The 20,887-nt window shown below is 40.2% G+C and overlaps 1 non-coding gene across 1 annotated transcript; it reads left to right on the top strand.

The window, feature by feature from the left end:
* Window positions 1-19,237: 19,237 nt before the first annotated feature.
* On the top strand, window positions 19,238-19,426 carry LOC145982216 (U2 spliceosomal RNA). The gene has a single exon (XR_014441034.1). It is a non-coding gene; the product is annotated as a U2 spliceosomal RNA (small nuclear RNA).
* Window positions 19,427-20,887: the final 1,461 nt, after the last annotated feature.

The raw sequence follows: 20,887 nt of genomic DNA, 5'->3' as shown, positions 1-20,887 counted from the left end.
AAAAATCTTAAATTGCAAATATCTCGAAAATGGTAAGAGTTATCGAAAAAATATATCGAAAAACACCCCCATACGGCATCGTTAGATGCCCCCTGTCGATTTTGGAGGTGTAGAATACGTATACCAAGTTTTTGTGGTCCTGGGGTGAAGGGTTAAGAAGTTAGCCCACCCTCCTCCAAAACTTTTGATCACTCGTAACTTTTGAACGAATAGTCGTAGAAAAGTCGGGTTTAGTGCGTCGGTCGAGTCTCGGTGTCCTCTGTCCTCCCATACCAAAATAAACATAGGTCGTCATGGAACCAAAAATTTTCCGAAATTTTTTTCCAAGTCCTGCGTTAAATTGCAAATATCTCGAATTTTTGACAAACAGAGGTGTCCCATAGGACCTTTGAGAAAAAAAAAATACCTAAAACTCTACAGAGGTATGGACATAGACATTACACATAGACATAGACATTAGACAACTTAACCTAACTTAACAACACGTGAAACTCTACAGAGGTGTGGTTATCTAACCACAGCCGTTAGAACCTCTTTTTTTTTGGTTGGGCACCACGCACTCCTGGCGGGGTTTTAGGGGCCAGGAATCCTAAAAAAAAATATATATATATTATTTTTTGTTTGTTTGCTTGCATCACAATACAGGCACGCGCGCATATGTGTGTGTGCGACAGAGAGGTTTACAAAGGTCACGATATATAAATATTTGACCGGGACTTGGAAAATTACGATAAGGTGCATTCATCCTTCAAGGATGAAAGAGTACATTTACTCATCACGCTGTGTCAGCGCAAGAAATAAGGCGCGGAACGTGGAGAGAAAGTGAGTTTTTTGAGGGTTTTTTTATGCTGTTTTCATCGCTGTGAAACATCGTCAGCGCAATAAATGAGGCGCTGAACGTGGAGAGAAAATGAGTTTTTTTTTTAGGTTTTGGTGAACCCCAAATGAGTAAAATGAGCTTTTGATGTTTTGGTGCTGTTTTCTTCGCTGCGAAACATCGTCAGCGCAATAAATGAGGCGCGGAACGTGGAGAGAAAGTGAGTTTTTGAGGTATTTTTGAACCCCAAATGATGTTTCTCAACCGGGGCACCTGCACTACTGGGGGTTATCTTGGAAACGGTGAGACTTAGGAAAAATCTGTTTGCGGATTCATCACGTACGCCTATACGTGAGAAAAAGTATGAATAGAACCTATGGTCGGAAATCCAAAATGGCGACCGGAAGTGGGATTATCTAGGAAACGGTAAGACTTGGGAAAAATCTGTTTGTGGATTCATCACGTACACCTATACGTGAGAAAAAGTATGAATAGAATCTATGCTCGGAAATCCAAAATGGCGACCGGAAGTGGGGTTATCTTGGAAACGGTAAGACTTAGGAAAAATCTGTTTGCGGATTCATCACGTACGCCTATGCGTGAGAAAAAATATGAATAGAACCTATGTTCGGAAATCCAAAATGGCGACCGGAAGTGGGGTTATCTTGGAAACGGTAAGACTTAGCAAAAATCTGTTTGCGGATTCATTACGTACGCCTATATGTGAGTAAAATGTGAATAGAACCTATGCTCGGAAATCCAAAATGGCGACCGGAAGTGGGATTATCTTGGAAACGGTAAGACTTAGGAAAAATCTGTTTGCGGATTCATCATGTACACCTATACGTGAGAAAAATATGAATAAAACCTATGCTCGGAAATCCAAAATGGCGACCGGAAGTGGGATTATCTTGGAAACGGTAAGACTTAGGAAAAATCTGTTTGCGAATTCGACGACTGCAAGATCAAGAACATTTATCTCAAGAACGGTAGGAACGAAGTGTTATATATTGACATATATTGACAATTTTCGTAGGTTTTGCAATACTGTGGCTCACTTCAGTGAATTGAAGTGAGTTTTTTATGTTTTGGTGCTGTTTTCTTCGCTGCGAAACATCGTCAGCGCAATAAATGAGTCGCAGAACGTGGAGAGAAAGTGAGTTTTTGAGTTTTTTTTTAAATCCTCACTTAAGGTTTCTCAAACGGTTTTATTGTACTACTAGTACAGGCTCTCGTGTAGTTTAGCACGTAATAAAAAAGAATAGGTTAAGATCGTGGCATTCGTACCAAGTGTGAGGTGGGAAAAAAGGGAAATTTTGCTAAAACATCGCTAAGCGCTAAAACATCGACAAAAAATTGTCAATATATGTCAAAAAGTGATATTCAATTGATAAAAAAAGAGGCTAAAAAACACTCGTACCAAGTGTTGCGTTGAAACAACCCAATTACACTACTGATAATGTTTGATATATTTTTCATATCTTGTGCCCTTTGTTTCTTGTAAACAAAGGAGTAAGGGATGGCATTCCTCAACAATTTTTGCAATATCCAGTTTTCGAGCAGAAAAGCTATTAACATTCCTTTGAATGAGGAATTCCATTGCCTATTTTACCAATGAAATCAGTTAGGATGTTAAGGTGGACATATCGGCAAATCTGAGACATCAATTAAATGTGTCTTTCTGGACTGCGTTTAAATACATGTTCACTTGTGATCAGAAATCGTGTGATAAGTCTGCAGGGTCAACGGAACTGTGACTCCCACGGCCAGGTAAGCTGTTGTTCAGGTACATTTTCACACTTTTTGCACCGAAACCCTCCCCCCCCCCCACGTCAGTGCGTCGAGAGAAAACCCCCTTGGAACATTCTCTGTGACTGCAATTTCAGTACGTATGGAACGGATGACTGGAGGTAATTGCAGTCTATACAGTGGTTTGGTGTTTCCGAGGTACTTTGTTGAACGCCTTGCTGCGAAGGGATATCTGGCTCGAACGACACTTTTCAGGTGGCCGCAACTAGGTTGTAGCCCCAAACATTCACTGGTGAAGCTCTGGTCACCAGTAAATAATCCTCCAGGGCACAGTAGTTAGAGATACCAATCCTTTCTTTCTTTCGTTGGCTCTGGTTTCTGTCCTCGTTTCTCATTGGCTGTTTGGTTCCAAAATCTTGTTTGGCAAGTGTCTGTTCCGAGACTTTGACTCTGACTCTCCTCCACGTGCAAAGTGCAGCTTCCACACTCACTCGCCGATAGCAAAGTAGTGCAAGGGAAGCGATGCATAAAGGGCTCCCCCAACAAGTTGAGGGTACTGTCCCTAGAGATGTCAGAGCCAGAGGCTGGAACAAGCTTGAAAACCCAAATTCCCGAAGCTCTTCCATGGATTCCCGCGATCGATCTAGGTCACCACTTGCCAACAAAATGCAGAAACTTCCAGAGCGACCAGACTCCAGACAGAACAAGACCAAAGTAAACACACAGACACCAGTGCTGTACAATTTCCTTCTTTCAAACTACGACACCAAACACAAGATGCCAAAACATATCCTAAGTCAAATCCTAAAATATGTGCCAAGAGCTTCAGTTAATGAAATAGTCTTCACCAGGAACGGAATACTTATAAAATCTACTGACCCACATTTCTCCACCATTATCAGAGACAAGGCCTCCTACCAAATTTTTGGTACAAATGCCAATATGAAGCCACTAACCTCTACACGTCCAAAGCCACCTCCTCTGCCTAAACGAGCACCAATGCTATCAGTGGTGATTTGGGGTGTTCCCCCTGAAAACACCGACACAGAAATCGCTGAAGAAATTCAGACAGAAGGTCACACCATCCACAAGTGCATGAGAATTCGAAATGACAACGGACCAACCTATATGGTTCGAATACTGACAGTAGATAACGATACCGTGGACGAACTATTGCACAATGGAGCCTATATATATTGTCGAAAGCACAGAGTCGAACCTTCCAGGACGTCAACACCACTGCTAGTGCGTTGTGAACGTTGTCAAACATACAATCAGCACACTACAACCAACTGTCCAAATTCAGCCATCTGTGAATACTGTTCTGGGCCACATTCTACCAACACTTGTACAAACATCCAGAACCTGCCTAAATGCAACACATGCTCTGAAGGACATCCTACTTACAGCTATAAATGCCAAGCCAGACCTAACCCAGAACCAAATCACCCTGAGCTCGTTGTTCCCATCCGAAATATAGATAGCTCAACCAAACCGGCAAATTCACTAATGGACCCAATCACTGTGGAAGATCTGCTACGATTCTTTACTATTACAACTCAAAACATCCAGCCATTTCTACGCACACATATTCTGGACCAAGTCATACTCGCTGCAAAAACACTTTTCAAACTGCAGTTACACGCTACGTATACGGGACCACATGTCCATTTCAATATCAACCCTCTTGAAAACACAAGTACATCCTAAAACAGTTTTCAGACTCTTCATAACAATCATGGGTTATTCTTTTCTCTTCTTAAATATTCGCTCATTAACAAAACACAAAAGCTTATTTGAGACTGTCTTGCAGGAAAAGAATATATCAGCTTTTGCCCTCAACGAAACATTCCTAACGCCAAAATTCAAACCCAAGATCAGCGGATATAAAATGACTCGACATGATGGGCCAACGGAAGCTCAACGTGCAAATGGAGGGACTGCAATTGGCTTTTGAAAATCATATCCACATAGAGAACACACATAACCACCGCATTTCAACCTGCCAGAATACAGCATAGCAACAATATATCTGAGGCACAGAAGCATTACCCTAGCAACTATCTATGTTCGGGCTGGACATCCTATACCATACAACTTTATAAATTACATAGAAAACAGTTACAAGCATTACATAATCATGGCCGACATAAATCTCCATAGTCGACCACAAGCCGAAAAGCGACAATTTCACCAAACTATAGTCAACTGCCAAAATTGCCATTTCCACCAACTTCCGAAACCATCTAGACCAATCAGCAGTACTTCTCCAGATGTTGTACTTACATCGATTTCCCTCCTTACAAATAAGAACGTGGATGTACTTGAACCCATTGGTAGCCATCACGCACCTATACTCTTTACAGTTGATGCACCTGCACCAACTCCTCACAAACCCTTTCTCATAACAAGGTACTCCTACGATCAAGCAGACTGAGAAAAATATCGTAATACAATCGAAAACTCCGTGCAAAACGCAGATACGCCAACAAACGATAGGGATCTGGATGATGTAGTCCCATTACTCACTTCTGCCTTAACTGAAGCTGCGAAAAGTGCCATCCCACTTCAAACCATCAATCTATATAAACCAAAATTACCGCCGAACTATCTAAAACTGATTTCAGCCTCCAGGCGTGCCTTCCGAGAGTATGTTGTAACAAGAAATCCTGAAGCGTTACGGCATCATAGACAACTCCTCCACACGGTACAAAACTATATCATTGCATATAAAAGAAGGAATTGGATAAAAAAGTGCAATACATTGGCTGATACATCCCATCCATCCAAATACTGGCAGCAATTTAACAAACTCACAGGGAAAAGGTCAAGAACTACATATCCCATTATAGTCGATGGGATATCCGTAGACGACGACCAAGAGAAAGCAAACGCCTTTGCACACCACTTCCAAGGTATCTTCACACCACAAACTGAAACATTACACAAAACAACCCAATCACGTACAGTACAACGTGTCTCAAACCCACATAACCGAGCTCTCAAACCTAACAATGACCATAGTATGGATGAAAACGAACCTCTAACCTCACCTATAACACCAAAAGACATCGCATGCACCATATCTCGGAAAAGAAACACTGCTCCAGGCTTCGACTCGGTAACCTACCGACTCGTCAGAGAGGCTCCAAGAACCTTTCGGCTAATCCTAGCCACCATATATACCTATATACTACGAACAGGCTACTTCCCGACAGAATGGAAAGTTTCCAAAGTGCTGCTGTTCGCCAAACCCGGGAAACCTGTTCACAAAGTATCCTCTTACAGACCAATACAGCTCACATCGACCCTCAGCAAAATCTTTGAAAAAGTACTTGTACGCAGATTGCACCAACACCTTTCATCCAAGAAGCTCCTACCTGCACATCAAGCAGGCTTCCGACCATCCATCAGCCTCAACGACCAACTTCTGAGATTGATAACAACTATAACAAACCACTATAACAAGTCCTTGCCATCGTGTCTTCTTTTATTCGATCTCAAAAAGGCATTTGGCAAAGTATGGCATTCAGGATTAATATATAAACTCCACAAATTCCAACTTCCTCAATGCTACATTCGCCTTATCCATTCGTTCCTGGCAGGCCGCATGGCATACATCTCTCTGAACTCGGCAACATCCTATCCCATCTTCTTGCACACAGAAGTCCCGCAGGGGTCTGTTTTGTCACCGCTGTTATATTTAATGTAAGTGACAGATATGCCGACCATGGATACCAGCACGCACGTATTCCAATTTGCAGATGACACTGCTTTCCTAACTCTTGGGAAACAGTTCAATCCATTAACAAAACACTCCAAAAGGCCGTAGACTCCTTTATTCGCTGGTGCAACCAATGGAAACTATCAATAAACTCTTCAAAAACTCAGGCAGTAGTTTTCCTACCTCCCCACTGTCACTCCAAAATACACCGAAACCCCAAACTCTTGGAGATTAAAATAGAGGGGAGACGCATCTTACCTTCAAATCACGTAACATACCTTGGGGTTACCATAGATGAAAAACTGACCTGGCGTCCACACTTAGAAAGGATAAATAAGAAGGTAAAGAACCGCCTAAACCTATTTTGGAGACTGGTGGGTACATCTTGGGGATTACACCCGACAACAGTCCTAACCACCTACAAAATGTTCTTGCGCCCAGCCATCACTCACAGGCATATTGCTTGGATTGGCGCTTCTGCCTCCTTCTACGACCAACTGGAAATCTTTGAACGGCACGCATTTAGATTGGCTTTCCGGATTAAATTACCTTATCCCACAGCACTACTGTATGACAGAATTTCCTTCCCGACCATTTTGTATCACGTCGAGAGCCTTCGCCAACGATACATAACCAAAGCCATGATATCCGAAAACCCAGTATTCTGGAATACCATTCATCTTGATATCTGACATGATGCAGCACCTACACATATTTATACGCCATTACAACACCTGCTCACCATGTATTCATGTTATCTAGATGATCTAGACCCACAGAAACACGAGTACGATATATATCATCCATCGCAGTTATCACACCATATTTATCCCACCACTACAGCCTAAGCAGTACCAACAATACTCCGACTCCAAATATCGAAATCCATATTTACAATATTCTCAACCATGCCCAAAAGTAAGATAACACATACGAATCACCAATCTTAATAAGAAAAAATATTCTGCAATATAAAAAAAAGCACTTAGACCATCCAAAATGATGAAGGACACATAACTTAAAATGAAATCACTTACCGAAGTGAGGGCATAACCCTCTCAACGGGTTAACACTAGGAAAAAAAAAAAAAAACTAACCCCATCGTTTCTCGGCCTTTTGGCTAAGATCAAAGTGTAGTTCAGGGGCAAGAAGGACTACGTTTGGCGAATACAAGTCACGCACTGACCTATACAAACATATTAAAAAATGTCACCCAGGTGTATCAATGGCCTTCCAGTGTTCGAAATGCCAAAAAACTTTCGATTTTTTAAAGCAGGCTAATAATCATTATAAGGAGTGCGACGGCACATGCAAACTGCCTCAGAAATTACAAGTTGACAATGAGCCGTCATCCAGTGGGGAGTCTGGAAATAAAGTGAAGATTAATTTAACTAAAGGTGAACGAAATCCTGAGCCATCTATGGGTAACAGAAGTTTTATGGGTGTAATAAACTGTAGCCTACTATTTGAAGATGATAATGGTGCCTTGTGTTCCGTGGAGGGTGTTGACTTGTACTCCGGTGGTGATGGTCCTTTAGCTGTAGTCGCGGAGAATGAGATTGTTTCGTCCACCCCTCTTCAGAACCAGCCGAGTAGGCTGGAAGCCACTAATGCAGAATTTAATTTATGGAGTAGACCAGCAGATGCTTATGGGTGGGCCGAAGTCCCAATGTCTGAGGAACCCCAGTTCAAAGTGTTGAGCGAGTCTATTGATTCGAATGTGTTCCCTTTACCTGAAGCTGCTTGTTTTGCACCTGGACTCAATATACGGAATAATAAATTTTCAACGGATCCAGTGACTGTGAATACGTGTGAAGTTGTAACACTGCGAACCCAGACTGACAGGATAGAAGATATCCAGGTAACTTCCGATCCTGTAGCTTATGGTAACAAGACGTCTAGTGAATCCCAGGTCAGAGTGTTGAGTGAGTCCATTGGCTCTGCAGTGTTTCTTCCATCTCCTGAAATCACTAATGCTGATCTTAACTTATGGAGCAGACCAGTAGACACTCAAAAGGGAAGAAAAGTGCCAACAGATGCTGCTGGTGAGAGTGTGAATGACCCCCAATCTGGTGTGGAGATCATTAGAGAAGTAAGCATTCGTGATTACCTTGACTCTTTGGAACCCATTGGTGATGAGGTTGAACCGTGCCCATTAGCTGTGGCTGACCACCCTAAGGTTGTGATTATGGAAGAGATTGTTGTTTCGTCTGCCCTCCAAGACGCATCAAGGAAGCTGGCTGTCCAAGCAGGCCATGATGGTTATGTAATCAATAACGACCGTGATGTAACCTGTAGGGGGGAAATAAATGATAGCCTGATGCTAACTGAAGATGCCCAGTCCCAAGTTTTAAATGAATCTATGCTGTGGAGCCCTCTCGAACAACGAGCGCGGCTAGTGATGTTTTTAAGGATGTCACTACTGAAGTGAATGTACAGCCTAGGAATGAACATTACTTGAACATTAATACGAGGTCTGAAGACAATTTCATCATTATAAATAACGTAGAATATATAGTTATTGATGACATTAATGGTGTCAATTTTGACGATGTGGCTAACACTTCACAACATACTCATAACTTAGTTGATGTACACAAGTGTGCTGAAAATGCTAAAAATGAGAATGAGAATATGGAACTTCCTGCCAGAAATGAAGAGGTTGTTTGGATCAACGGGGACGACTTTAGAGTCCTGGATGAAACATTGGGATCAATAGCATCAGGTATAAGTCAGACTCCTAACGAATCAGCCCATGATCAGATTAAATTAACTTCTTTCCAAGAACGTTGGCTGAATCGTTTACAGAATGCTTGAGAATTTTGTGAATTTGAAGTAGTGGTTGACGAATATATTTTAAACATGAAACTTAAACCTAGAGCTAACAACCAAAATAGTATGAATATTAATAATCGCCCTAGACCACCGTCTAATAGACTTCAAACCCAAGCCTCTAATAGAAGAAGGGTCCAAGATTTTAATCCTAAAGAAGCTTCAAGAATTCGAAAACTGTTTCGTGCCAACATGGAAAAAGCAGTAAAGGAAATCCTTAAGGAATCATCCCCGTATTGTCAAATTCCTGAGGAATTAATAACGCCGCACTTCAGCAAATTATTTGAGAACAAAACTATAGAAGAGGAAACTTTGAACGGGCTGTCTGCTCAGCCAAGTATGGCAGACGACATGTTTGCAAGAGCTATAACAATAGAGGAGACCCAGAGGAGACTCGCGAAGACGGTAAACACGAGTCCGGGCCCAGATTAAATCTCTTATGCCACGCTCAAACGTATGGATCCTAGATGTATACTTTTGACGTATATATTTAACAGATGTCTTTCCAGCGATAAAGTACCCAATTCATGGAAGCAATCACACACAGTGCTGGTTCACAAGAAGGGTAAACTTGATGAAATTGACAACTGGCGTCCAATCTCGCTATGTAATACAACAGCCAAACTTTATTCTGGAATATTGGTGGATAGAATCAATCAATTTTGTAATCGTTATGACATCTTGTCTAGTTTACAGAAAGGTTTTCGACCATTCGAGGGTTGTGTTGAACATAATTATGTAATTCAAGCCACCATCAATGATGCCAGAAGGAATGGGAAAGAAGTCATTGTTGTCTGGTTGGATCTGGCCAATGCCTTTAATTCCATCCCCCATGACCTTTTGATAGCCAGCCTCAAGAAATTTGGCTTTCCATCCAAAATACAAAACATTGTTAAGGATTTATATATGGACTCCTATACGAAGATAAGGCGTAGTTCCGGGTATTCTGAGGGAATACGTATTCAGGCAGGAGTAAAACAGGGCTGTCCCTTGAGTCCAATCCTCTTCAACCTTGCTATGGAATTTATCATTAGACCGCTGGAGGAGCTTTCTGACTCACATGGCTACAATTTGTTTGACACTAAAACCTCATATTTGGCTTATGCGGACGACCTTGTTGTACTTGCTAATTCAGTCGAACATATGCAAGATTTGCTAGACCTAGCAAGTTCAACAGCAGTCCCAATGGGACTCAAGTTTAAACCTAGTAAATGTGTGTCTCTTCATATCAACTGTAAAAATAACCGCAGAGTATTGGGCACTACCTTTAAACTGGGATTTGACCCAATCTCCACTCTTCAAGAAGGAGACATATACTCATACTTGGGCCTCCCAGTAGGTTTTAGAATTAATTCTAGCCCGGACGATCTATTTAAGGATATGGCCAAGGACATTGAGAATATTGATGTTAGTTTTCTTGCACCCTGGCAGAAAATTCAGGCTGTTAAAACCTTCGTCCTTACTAAAATAAACCACATCGTAAGAGGCACTCGTATATTGAAGAAAAACATCAATGAGTTGAACAATTTGGTAAAAAAGAAAGTGAAAAAAATGGCTCAATCTTCCTGATAGAGCTAGTGCAGAAGTTGTATATATTTCCACTGACAAAGGAGGTGCGGGCATACTACCCATTTCAAATTTGATCGATGTTACTTGTGTTACCCGTTCCTTCCGACTTCTCACCTCAAATGATGAGAACATTAGGGTAATTGCTAAGAACGAGCTCCGAAGTGTAATTAAACATAAAATTCGAAGACTCCCAACTAATGAGGATTTTGTCGATTTTTTGAATGGTAGGAATGATGAAGAGTTTTCTAGGGATGGAGGTGACACAGCCTCCTTGTGGTCAGCCTGTAGGAAATCATCGGTTGCATTATCAATTTTGAGTGGAAGTTTAATGAATACAGGGACTCGTTTGAGTTAAGAATCATTAGACCATCTAACGGATGCCCATTAATTATTGACGGCTCTGCCAGAAACCTTCTACAAGGCCTCTTGCGACAGAATATCCAGGAGTTTTACCTTAAAAGATTGACAAGGAAACCTGACCAGGGAAAGGTGTTTGAAATTTCCTCCTCTTCCTACCACTCTAATCACTTCTTTAGGGAGGGGAAGTATACTAGATTTGCAGACTGGCGTTTTATTCATCAAGCTAGGTTGGGTACCGTAAAGTTAAATGCCACTAAGCGTTATGGAAATGGAAACACACGCTGCAGGAAGTGTGGTTTTGTGAGTGAGACCCTGCCTCATGTGTTAAATCACTGCAAACCTCACTCTGCAGCGTGGCAGCAAAGGCATAACGCTGTTCAAAACCGTATTGTGGGTGCCCTTGCAAAGAAATACCAAAATATCAATGTCAACAAAGTGGTAGCTGGCACAGGGTTCAACCTTCGGCCGGACATTGTGGTTAGAAGTAATGATGGGAAAAAGTGTCATATTTTGGACATTGTGGTGCCTTTCGACAACAGAAAGGAGTCTTTTGAAATTGCCAGGATGTTAAAAGTACTTAAATATGAGGCACTTGCTAAATCACTCTCAGATAAAGGTATCCAATCTACGGTTGATGCAATTGTGGTGGGCGCACTGGGGTCCTGGGACCCAGCTAATGACTCTGTTCTTAACTCTCTGCGTATCAACAGAAGTTATTCAAATCTGATGAAAAAATTAATTGGTAGTGATGTAATCAAATGGTCAAGAGACATCTTCATAGAGCATGTTACCGGGAAGCGACAATATTAGCTGGCTCTATGAGTTGTTATGTTGCTTTTTAACAAAGTAAGTGACTTAGCCAATTGGATTTTAATAGTTGTATTTGATATAGCAATCAAGGTGAGGGCTCACTTTGATGTTGCAATGTTTTATTAATCTCTTGTATTATTGTCCGTTGTATGTTTTAGTTGAAACTTATTTTCATCTTGACTGAATATATCCAGCTGTCTTTGCTTTCACTTGTCTTTCTGTAGTGAGAGGTGTTTTATATTGTCACTCAGTCCTTAACGACTACTGTATAATGAATTTTATAATGTATTAACATTGTTACACTGTTAAGGCGGTAGGTTTATACTATTCCAGATATGGAACTCTGAATTTGTATGTATAGTTGCTATATGCTCTTTTATAATTAGATGAGTTGTATATCGTCATTTAGTCTTTAATATCTACTTTGAGAATGAATCTTACTATGTATCATACTGTGAAGGCAGTGGAATCATTCTACTCAAGACTTAAGTTGGTCAGTTGACTTAAGTTGGTCAAATTACTATTAAATTGGAATAATATTGATGGGCCCTATAATGATCCTTTTAATCTTGTGAGTGTGATCTGCCTAAATGAAGCTGGTTAAAATTTATTGCTTATTTTAGAATGGCCACCTAATATGTGATACTGCTAATTCCATTCCCAAATGAACTGTAATATAAAATGAATAATTTTGCAATAAAGTTGCTAATTTGTTCTCCTGGCAATACCAGGGCGATGTCATGACAAGGAAATTAGGTCAACAAATTGTTAAACGTGACCTAAAGAAACTGGAACTCGGTTTGGCTCCGCTGAACCTACTATTATGTTCTGAATTTGTTATTATGTGTTCTGTGAATTTTCTGTTTTGTACATACATTACATTTTTTATATTTAAATTTGAGACTATGGCTTTTGATATTATATTGCCAATTGATTTAATCTGGTCATATGCTATTGGAGTATTTTTGATGGGTCTTCTAATGTCATCTGCCAACTGTAACTGGCTAAAATTTATTGTTTGTCTTACCTATGTTTTTGCTAGAACGGCCATCAATGATGTGCAACTTGTTATTTCATATCTCTAATGTACTGTAACCTAAAAAGGAACATTTTCTTGAAATAAAAGTTTTTAATCTGTTCTTATCAGCTTAATTGTTGTAGAATGGCATGCTACTGTTTTGAAGGAATGTTCTTTTTTTTTTTTAAAAAAAAAAAAGAAGAACTACACGATTGTTAATGAGACGGGCCTTTATTGGCTGAACGGTCTCTAATATCTTTCCTTGATTGTCCGAACTCATAGCTTTTCTTGTTGCAGTATTGGAGGTTGCAGAGGGTTCCAGTGGCGTACCAGTCAAGGTAGAAAAGTCCACTTCCAGCAGGAAGCCTGCCCCTCTTCCTCTGAAGATTGCTGTGGGTTCCAGTAACGTACCAGCCAAGGACGAAAGAGTACAACTTCCTGCAGGGAGCCAGCCCCTGTTCTTTTGGGGTTTGCTGTGGGGTCCAGTGGCATACCAGAGAGGACCACTTCCAGCAGGGAACCTGCCCCTGTTCTTCTGAGGGTATAGAAGGTTCCAGTGGAGTACCAACTGCAATCAAGATAGAGGGGACTACTTCCTGCAAGAGAGCTGGCCACTATTATCTCGGAGTTTGCAGCAGGACCTAGTGGCGGACCAGGCCGGATTGGCGATGAGGAGTCCATTTCTAGCGGGTATTGTTAACATTAATAATTAAGGGCTATATTATTCTCACTTGTCACCTTATTATATATGCCAGTTCGTGCCAGGTTAACAATGGAAGAGGATCGTGTCATTCTTCAAATTCCTCTCCCCCATCATTCAAATGTACCAAATGTTTCACAAACATTGCAAGTGGCTCAGCCAAAATGGGGACTTTTGGTGAATACAAAACCCATAATGACTTGTATAAACATGTCAAAAAAAATACTATAAAGGTACTCCGCTGACTTTCAAGTGTTCAAAATGTGGCATGTTATTTGAATTATTAAAGCAAGGAAAGTCACATTTTAAGGATTGTAAGAGCCCGAGCAATGAGTGTAACAGTAATAATACCCCAGCCACTATACAAGCTCCCTAGATGCAGTCGAAATTTTGTTAGCCCAGAATAATTTGACTATTAATGATGATTCCGCTTTAAGCATAACTGGCAACAAAAGCTACGTGGGGATGGTCAATGGTAGCTTGCTGTTTGAGGATAAGGATGAGATCTTAACTGTTAACGACGATGATGACATTTCGTCTGATATCCAAATGCTAGACAAGGTGTCTCAGGTTAATTTAAGTGTTGCTACCTCTACCCCTACCACAGCACAATCCATTGGGATTGATGGTAATAATAGAGATATTGCATTGTAGAGTCGTCCTTTCGATTTTGGTAAATTGATGACCATTCCAGAAGCCCAGTATAATTGTGATGACCAGTTGGATGGCTACCTTCTATTAAGTGAAACATTTGGCTCTCCTATTGGCGGTGTTTGTTCTGGCCAATTAGCTAATGTGTCTTCTCCTGGAGATCCTGCTGCCCGAACATCTGGTCTCGAGATGTCTGAATTGATTGAAACAACGCAATTCACTGTGACAAAGCAGGCCTTACGTAATGACTCGGTCCACAATGAGCGTACCGAGGTGAATGATGATAGTGTAGCGGAGGGTTACATTTTGCAACATGCTAATAATGTGCTGGCGACGGACAATATTAACGATCACAGTGACATTTTCCAGACTTCTCAACTTCATGATGACGAGAATATAATCACCATTAATAACGAACGATTTATTGTGATAGATGATATTGACCCTATGAGGGAGCTAAACTTAAACAATCAAGTCCTGCGAAATATTGGAATTTTGAATGAGGCTAAACTCACAGAGTTTCAGAACCACTGGCTGGAGCTATTTCAACAAGCTGAAGATTTCTTGGAATTCGAACTTGTGGTTGAAGAGATGATTAAAAACATTCACGCAGGACAAAAACTCCAGAACTAATTGGGCTGCCAGCAATAAAAATAACTCTTTCAAGATTAATGGACCATTTCATACAAATAATGTGGATCAGAGAGGAAGCTTAGCCGGACGGAGACCCAATTTTAGAAGGAATAGAGTCAATGCCCAAGGCTTCAATTTTGATGCCCAAGAAGCCTCAAAGATCCAAAAATTATACAGATCTAATAAGAAAAAGCGATGAGATCGATTTTAGACCAATCCTCACCATTTTGTGAGGTGGATACTGACAAAATTCAAGAGCACTTTGAAGATTTATTCAAAAGTAAGATGGTTAATGAGCCGTCTGACGAGGGTGAGGAAGTGGGTGACGATAACAATGACATATCTCTCAGACCAATTACTTGCGATGAAGTTAGAAAAAGACTTTGTAAAACCGCAAATACCAGCCCTGGGCCTGATGGGGTTTCTTATGCTGCTTTGAAGAAACATGATCCGGGTTGTATTGTATTGACATACATCTTTAATAGATGTCTGAATGCGAATCGTGTTCCTGCCAGCTGGAAGAAATCAAACACCGTATTAGTTTACAAAAAGGATGATAAGCAGATCTTAGATAATTGGCGTCCTATCACACTTGGCAACACCATCTCGAAACTTTATGCAGGTGTCATTTCTAACATTGCAGGTGTCATTTCATTTCTAAATTTCTCTCAATTTTGTGAAAGGAATGAAATCCTCTCAGATGTTCAGAAAGGGTTTAGGCCTTATGAAGGATGTGTCGAGCATAACTTCATTATACAGGCAGCTATCAATGACGCACGGAGAAATGACAAAGAGGTGGTAGTGGCTTGGCTCGACTTGGCGAATGCCTTTAACTCAGTCCCACATAAGCACATCCTAGATACCCTTCGTAAATTTGGTTTTCCTGATCGTATCTTAACTATCATTAAGGATATGTATTCTAATTCTACTACTCGAATTAGAAGTAGTACTGGGTATACTAAGGACATTCCAATCTCTGCTGGAGTTAAGCAGGGCTGTCCTCTTAGCCCTGTCCTCTTTAATATTGCAATGGAGTCTATTATTAGTCAGTTAACTTCTGTTAGTGCCTCTCATGGCTATAAACTACTTGGTGATTCATCTTCATGTCTGGCATATGCCGACGACCTAGTCATCATTGCCAAATCATCTGCAATGATGCAGGAATTGCTAACCGTAGCTCATAAAGCAGCCGATTCTATCGGTCTGAAATTTAAACCTCCAAAGTGCGCAACATTACATGTCAACTGTAAAGGTAAAAGAAGAGTAGAGGGTTCTACTTTTCTCCTTGTAGGTAACCCTATGAGGGTGCTGAATGAGGGTGAAATATACTGCTACTTAGGAATCCCGGTAGGTTTCAAATCGAATTCAAGCCCGGATGAAACCCTAATGAAAGCCACGGAAGACTTACAGAAAATTGACATTAGTCTTCTTGCCCCGTGGCAAAAACTTGATGCAGTAAGGTCCTTTATTTTGCCTCGCTTCCAGCATTTTCTTAGGGGATCACATATAATGAAGAAGAACTTCAGAGAGATTGATTCAGCTTTGAAGTGACTGGTCAAGAAGTGGCTTAACTTGCCTGTTCGGGCTAGTCCTGAAATTGTATTTATGTCCACTGATAAGGGTGGTGCTGGCATTCTGCCCTTGAGTGAACTGGTTGATATTTCGGGCATTGTCCGTGCATATAGATTGTTGACAACTCCTGATGTGAATGTCCAAAGAGTGGCATTGGGCAAATTGAAGAGTGTGGTAAGAAGGAAAATTAGAAAGGATCCCTCATGGTCTGAGTTGACTGATTACCTGAACGGCAGGAATGAGGAAGATTTTTCCAGAGATGGTGGCGATACTTCCTCCACCTGGTCCTATTGTAGAAAGTCAACTATGTTACTGAAGAAACAATTCAACTTTGAATGGTCGTTCAACAACAATAGAAATTCCCTTGAGATTAGATTTATTTGTCCCTCTAGCGGAACAAAATAATTGTTGATGAATCTTCACGTGGCTATCTACAATCAATGCTCAGAGAGGCTGCTCAAGAGTTCTACTTGGTTAAACTCAAGAAGAAACCCGACCAAGGAAAAGTAATGGATATCTCTTCAGCCTCCTACTTCTCCAATCACTTTGTTAGGGATGGTAAATATACTCGCTTTGCAGACTGGAGATTTATTCATCAAGCTCGTCTAGGAACCGTAAAATTAAATGGTACTACTAGATACGGACATGGCGATAAAAGGTGTAGGAGATGTGGGTATGCTGTTGAAACTTTACCTCATGTGGTTAATCATTGCAGACTGCATTCTGCTGCTTGGCAGTTACGTCACAATGCTATTCAAGAGCGTATAGCTAAAGCGATTGCACCCAAATTCTCGATCATTAATATTAATAAAAGAGTTGAGGGGTGCAATAGCACACTTAGGCCTGACATAGTTGCATATTCTAATGTGAAAAAGACGTGTCACATTGTAGATGTAGCAGTGCCATTTGACAACAGGAAGGAATCTCTTGAAGCGGTTCGAATGCTTAAACAGGTAAAATACGAACCGCTTGCTGACCAACTTATTGCGAAAGGTTGGCGGGTCACATGCTCTAGTCGTTGGAGCTCTTGGATCATGGGACCCGGCCAACGATAGTATCATCAGAGCATTGGGAATTAGTGATCGATACTCAGGTCTAATGAAGAGACTTATTGTGAGTGACACTATTAAATGGTCCAGGGATTGAGCACATAACAGGAGCTAGACAGTCCTAAGATTCTACCTCCCTTTCTGTTGAATACTAGAAGTATAACTACTTATGATTTCATTAACTGGTGGTTTTTTTTTCTGTGCAAGTAGTATTGGTCTGACTTATCAGTTTTAAATCTGATATGACCTATTTCTTATCGAGCATGTTACCGGGAAGCTGCAATATCAGACTGGCTCTGTAGAATACCAAGTTAATCTTTTGTATTGTCTTGGCCAATCGGTTATTAATGAATTATATGCAAATAAATGCAAAGTAGTTATATTTTAACATTGTAAACGGCCTTTCTGATTAAAGGATGTACGATTATTGTATTTCAATACAGTGAACCTACATTTTCTTATATAATTTTAATCATAATTTAACATTTGTACATCATTATACGTTCATGGCATGATTGAATATTATTTTGTAAATGGTCCTGCTATATCCATTCTATTATTGGATTATATATTGTTCAAATTTTATGCTACTGCTAAATCTTATTGTTTTTTAATTATATTTCAGTGTTTTTGAATATTCCGTCTATTTGTGAATTCTCACTTGCTCATTTATTAGGTTATTAATGAATTATAGGCAAATAAATGCAAATTTACTATATTTTAACATTGTAAACTGCCTTTCTGATTAATGGACGTACTATTATTGTAGTTTAAATGCAGTGGACCTACAACTTCTTATATAATTCTTTCTAAATAATTTAATTACATTTTAATGTTTGTATACCATTATATGTACATGGCATGACTGAATATTATACTGTAAATGGCCCTGTTATATTATTGTATGCAAGACAAGGAACCATACAATTATTGGATCTTATATTGTTTAAATATGCTCTTCTTGCACTTTTAAAGTATTTTGTAATACCCACCGTTGATTTTGGACTATTGTCTACAATGCATGTTATAAACTCTGATGGCTCACTATAATATGACAATTGGTCAACGATTTATATATGATCACAGGATGGATGAAAGTCATTTACTGATGGATCTGTAACTATATTATGTCAAACTCAGTAGAGTTATTATTGTTATTATATGCTATTTAATATTCTCGAGCAATTAATTTTAGAAATATTTTCACATGACACATGATTCTTATGGTTATTAAACGGCTAACTTGTTCTGTATATGGTCCCGCAACAATACACGTAATGCAGTGGACTTATGCAAATGCTAAATCTTATTGTTTTTAACCTGTTTTTTAGTGTTTTTGAATATCTCGTCCATTTGTGAACTCTCACTTGTTCATTTTATTTGCTGTGACCTTTGAGATTATTTAGTATAGGATACGTTATCATCTTTACATTTTGGCAAAGTTAACCCCTAGTTGTAGAGGGGTTAATGCTCATATGTTAAATTTGAACAATTTATGCGTCTGATGCATAAACTCAAATGGATTTATGACTATTTGGTGACACACATATTGGTTATATTGGAAATGTTCTGAATTGATTATGTAGTCAATGAATTTGAATTTGATCTTTTAATATTATTAAATTGAATTGTATTCTACAAGACCTGATTTGGGTTGGAATTTATAACTCTGTTCTATTATTATGTCTTTGCTGCCAGCTAAGTCTGTGCAAATTGTAATCTCATTTTAATACAAGTGAGCTGTATACTCTGAACATCGTTCAGCATTCTCTGAAATAAAGTTTTTTATCTGTTCTTATCAGCTTAATATCTGATACGACCTGCATTGCAGGTCCAGTATATTAAACTGATTTTTGGAAACAGGTGAGGCGGTCGTGGCTTGCCACACCCTCACCACCTGTTGGCCCGGCATTGCAGTACAGTCGGGAACGGCAGACCTTATCGAATGCAACAAAACCGATTTACCCAAAAATGTGTTTAATATTTTGGATTTGTGCAATGTAAATAGATCGGATATTTAGTTGACTACAGAACATACGACATTTCCATTGAAAAGCTTACTCTACCTCTTTCACTTTCCTTTACGTCACATTACTACCAATTCGGATAATCGCGACGATGGATGGAAGGGGACGTGCATATCATTTTCTATATTTCTAACTTCCTTCCCTCTCTTCGTAACGCTTAACACTAACCACTCCAACACAGAGGCTCGCCCACACATGAACCATGTCCTCGATTTCTCTAGGTAATTTGCAATGTTCATTTGTCACTTTAGATAAGGCGATTTACACATGCACACCACTCAAATAGCCCTCTGTCTGCTTATCTTTCGTTCATATAACTTTTCTCCACAACCTTTTGCAAGGCTCAATACAGCATCACAGCTTGTCTCCCGTTCGTTTAAACCCGCACCGAGGCATTCGCGGTGTGTGCAACTGCCACATTTTGGGTGTCAAATTGGAAAAAAATCGTTTCGCGAAATGTATGCACTTCTACAATTTTACACTTTTTCCCCCTCATGTGGCCTCTTTTCTATTTCTGCAATACACACACTTATATTCAAAGGTATTGCATACACCCACATGCGTTGCTTTTTAGTGGGAACGTTGTACACTGCGAAACATTCACCGATGGGCGCATTTAATTGTATTTACTACGATCCAGAAATATTAGCAGCTTGGGCATCCAATGGCGGTAAACCAGTGACGACTCTACGATCGTGCACCAGTGAGGGAAAATCCACGCTGTGCGAGGGAATTTCTCAGAGCAGCAGAAACGGCAGCTGTTTTCTAGCGATTGGTATAAGTACCTGGGCCTCAAAAAGTGTCACTCCAGATCACTTCCGTTTCTTACCCTGACAAATTGTGGTGCATATCGGCAAATCTGAGACATCAATTACATGTGTCTTTCTGGACTGCATTTAAATACATGTTCACTTGTGATCAGAAATCGTGTGATAAATCTGCAGGGTCAACGGAACTGTGACTCCCACAGCCAGGTAAGCTGTTGTTCAGGTACATTTTCACACTTTTTGCACCAAACCCACATCTCTCTCGGTTGGTCCCCCTTGACACATTAACTGTGGGTTTGGTTTTAGCACGTTTGGAATGGACGGCTGTAGGAAACTGAATCCTATACAGTGGTTTGGTGTGTTCGACTTGCCTTCGGCAGAACGCCTTGCTGTGAAGGGACATACAACCATTACTGCTTACTTTGGAGCAACTGTTTGCTAATCACGTTTGCAAACTCTGCTTATTTAGAAGCAAACTGTGCTACAATTCACGTTTGCAGCACCTCTGCTTATTTAGAAGCAAACTGTGCTACAATTCTCGTTTGCAGCACTTTGTGCTCTGCTTAATTAGAAGCGAACTGTGCTACAATCCTCGTTTGCAGCACTTGT

Source organism: Lepisma saccharinum (assembly GCF_977018435.1).
Source record: "Lepisma saccharinum chromosome 12 unlocalized genomic scaffold, izLepSacc3.1 SUPER_12_unloc_1, whole genome shotgun sequence".
NCBI lineage: Eukaryota > Metazoa > Arthropoda > Insecta > Zygentoma > Lepismatidae > Lepisma > Lepisma saccharinum.
The sequence above is the reverse complement of the archived record's forward strand: the minus strand, read 5'-3'. Positions and strand labels throughout refer to the sequence as shown.